This window comes from Hypanus sabinus, chromosome 26 (genome assembly GCF_030144855.1).
Source record: "Hypanus sabinus isolate sHypSab1 chromosome 26, sHypSab1.hap1, whole genome shotgun sequence".
In the NCBI taxonomy this organism is placed as follows: Eukaryota; Metazoa; Chordata; class Chondrichthyes; order Myliobatiformes; family Dasyatidae; genus Hypanus; species Hypanus sabinus.
Window position 1 is genome coordinate 34,554,301 of NC_082731.1, and position 3,423 is coordinate 34,557,723.

A 3,423-nucleotide genomic window follows, 5' to 3' on the forward strand; every position below is an offset into this window, starting at 1 on the left:
AAAGTTTCGTAATGAAATTGCCGTTTGATCGTTTTCATCTGCGGAAAACTGGACTTGTCCCTTGAAAGCATTTAGCGCCGTTGTTGGATCATTCGGTGGCCACGGCAGCGGTTGCACCAAGCCGCTGATAAATGAATCTTGTATTTTCTGACCGCGTTCTTCTGTTCATTATCGCAGATGTGCGGAGTTTCTGTTTGACTTTGTGTTGCCGTTAACGAAATGCAACTAATTAGAAATGTCTCCTCTTTTACAGTAGCTCTGTTGACGTTTGAACTTTCTCTGACCTCCCTCTGGGGTTGAACCGCGCTAACCAGGCCGACCATGGACATTAATCGTCTCTCTGCCTCGCAATTTGACCTCCTCCCCCACCCTTGAGGCTGCGAGGCTGCGGGATCTCCAGCCGGCTCGGCCGGGGTAACGCAGGGGTGGCGGCCGCTGTGAGAGCCTCGGCGCCCCGCCTCGCACAGTGAACACACAGCGCTGTCTAGCGGAGCCCGGGTGGAAGGGATGGCGCTGGGCAGTTCCCATCGCCCGGCTCGGCACTGAATCAGCGGCTGCGGAGCTACAGAAAACTGAAACATCACCACAGCACCCTAATCACATTCGGCCTATCCACTCTATGCCATAGGACACTGGAGCAGAATTAGGCCCGTCGGCCCATCGAATCTGCTCCCCATTCCACCGTGGCCGATTTACTATCCCTCTCAACCCCAATCTCCTGCCTTTAATCAAGAACCTATCGACCACCGCTTTAGATATACCCCAATGGATTGGCCTCCGCTGCCGTCTGTAACAATGAATCCCTCAGATTCAACACCCTCTGGTGAAAGAAATTCCCCCTCAGCTCTGTTGTACAGGGACTTGCTTGTACTTTGAAGTTGTGGCCTCTGGCCCTAGCAATATACATAAAATGCTGGAGGAACTCAATGGGTTAGGCAGCATCTGTGGAGAGAGATAAAGAGTCCACTTTTCCGGCCAAGCTCTTCATTAGGATTTCCAGCATCTGCAAAATCTCTTGTGTTTACCTTCCTGTCCTGGTCTTTCCCACTACAGACACACCTTCCCTGCTTCCAGTCTATCTAGGTCTTTCAACAAGATCTCCACTCTCACTCCAGCTCTTGCCATCTTGAAACATGCTCTCCCCAACATGTTCATTAACTCCCTCCTGAATCTCCTGACACCCACTTGGAGTAATTCCCAATAATCAAGTAAACATCAGCATCTCCTTGGCATTTGGCTCTGCGTTGACCATGTGCTATGTGCAATGCTGCATGACGCGGGCGATCAGGGTCTTTCCATGACTGCGATTGATTGCTCTTGGCAAATTTTTCTGCACAAGTGGTTTGCATAGACTTCTTCGGGGCAGTGTCCTTACAAGACGGGTGACCCCCGGCCATTATCAATACTCTTCAGGGATTGTCTGCCAGTGGTCGCATAACCAGGACGTGTGATCTGCACCGGCTGCTCGTACGACCGTCCACCACCGGCTCCCGTGGCTTCACATGACCTGGATCGGGAGTGGGGGGGGGGGGGTGGGCTAAGCAGATGCAACAACTTACCCAAGGGTGACCTGCAGGCTCATGGAGGGAAGGAGGTCCTTGCACCTCCTTTGGTAGAGACACCCCACCACCCCAGAATTTGTATAGATCATTTAATGACACTGGTGTTGAATCTGAGTCATCCCTGTTTCAGGATCAGAGATTTAAAGTTCTGTGTTCATGCTTCAATAAAACACGAGAGAGGGTCATGTTGTTGAAGGGATGCCTTCTTCTCTCAGATGGATACAAAAGACACCAAAACACTGATTTAAAGGCATCTTAGTCCTGCACTTTATCAGCTTTGTTTAAGGCAGTGCAGTGCTACAGCAGATAGTGCTGCTGCCTCTCTGTACCAGAGAACCAGCTTCTCAGAGCTCACCTCCGGGTCTGTCCGTGTGGGCTGTGGAGTTGCACGCTAGTTCTGTAACTGTGCAGGTTTCCCCAAGGTGTGTCGGTTTCCTCCCACATCCCCGAGACGAAGATGCAGAAGAGATTTACCAGGATATTGCCAGAATTAGAGGGGCATGTATTCTTAGGGGTTCTCTTCTGCTTTTGTGGATGTCTGTGAAGAGTAAGAATTTCAGGTTGTATACTGTATACATTCTCTCATATTAAATGGAACCATTGGACCATTTAATATATACATATATACTTACTTTAATTCACATTTTTTCCTATTTTTTATGTATTACACTGTACTGCTGTTGCAAAAGCAACAAGTTTCATGACATATGCTGGTGATATTAAACACAGACCTCTGGCTTCCAACTATTCCACAGTGAACGCACCGAGGCAGTTGAAAAAATAATGCAGGAAGAGATAAAATGTCTGAAATCTTCAGCAAGTCATGAAATATCAGCGGAGAGAGAACCGAGTCAACATTTTCGCCCGATGATTTGTCATCTGAGTTAATTGAAACATCTGTTTTTTTCTCTCTCTCTCTCAGAAGTTCAGCAGCTGAAAACTGGGAATGGAAATAGAATCAGAGAGACACACAGCATGGCTCAAGGCCCTTCAGCCCAACTAGTCCATGCTGACCAAAATCTAAGCTACTCCCACTTGACCATGTTTGACCTATTGCCTTCTAAACCAGGGGTTCCCAACCTTTGCTATGCCATGGACCCCGCTTAAATCCTCCCCCTCACTTGCCCCCGATACCCCAGCTCTGGGAAAAAGACCATCCTTGTTCTTTTCCTAGAAGAAGCGGATTCACCCTATCAATGCCCCTTAAGATCTTATACACCTCTGTAAGATCACCTAGCAGTCTCCTGCACTCTAAGGCAAAGGTTCCCAACTTGTTTTATACCATGGACCCCTACCAGGAACCGAGGGATCCCTGCTCTGAGGAATAAGGTCCTAGTCCGTCAAATCTCTCCCTTAAGCTCAATCCCTGGATCCTGGCAGCATCCTGAATCCTGGCAGCATCCTTGTAAACCTGGCAGCATCCTTGTAAACCTTTGCTGAAATGAGAATAAAATTCCATAGAAATTAAAGTATTCATGGCATAATTGTTGTAAATATGGACATTGAAATATTCATGGATATTTTGGGCATTTATTCTGTCTGGGTAGCTTGAATTTAACAGCATGAATATCAATTTCACTAACCTCTGGTAATTACTTCCCCCTCCGCTCCTCTCTTTTTCCATTATGCATTCTGGCTCTCCTCTTACCCCTTCCCTTCTCCTCCCTCTGGTGCTCCTCCTCCTTCCTTTCTCCCATGATCCAATCTCCTTTCCAATCAGATTCCTCCTTCTTCAGCCCTTTAACTTTTCCACCTATCACCTCCCAGCTTCTTACTTCATCTCACCTACCTCCCTCCTCACTTGGTTGCACCTATGACCTTCTAGCTTGCAACTCTTCCTCTAACCTCCCCCCCCCGACCG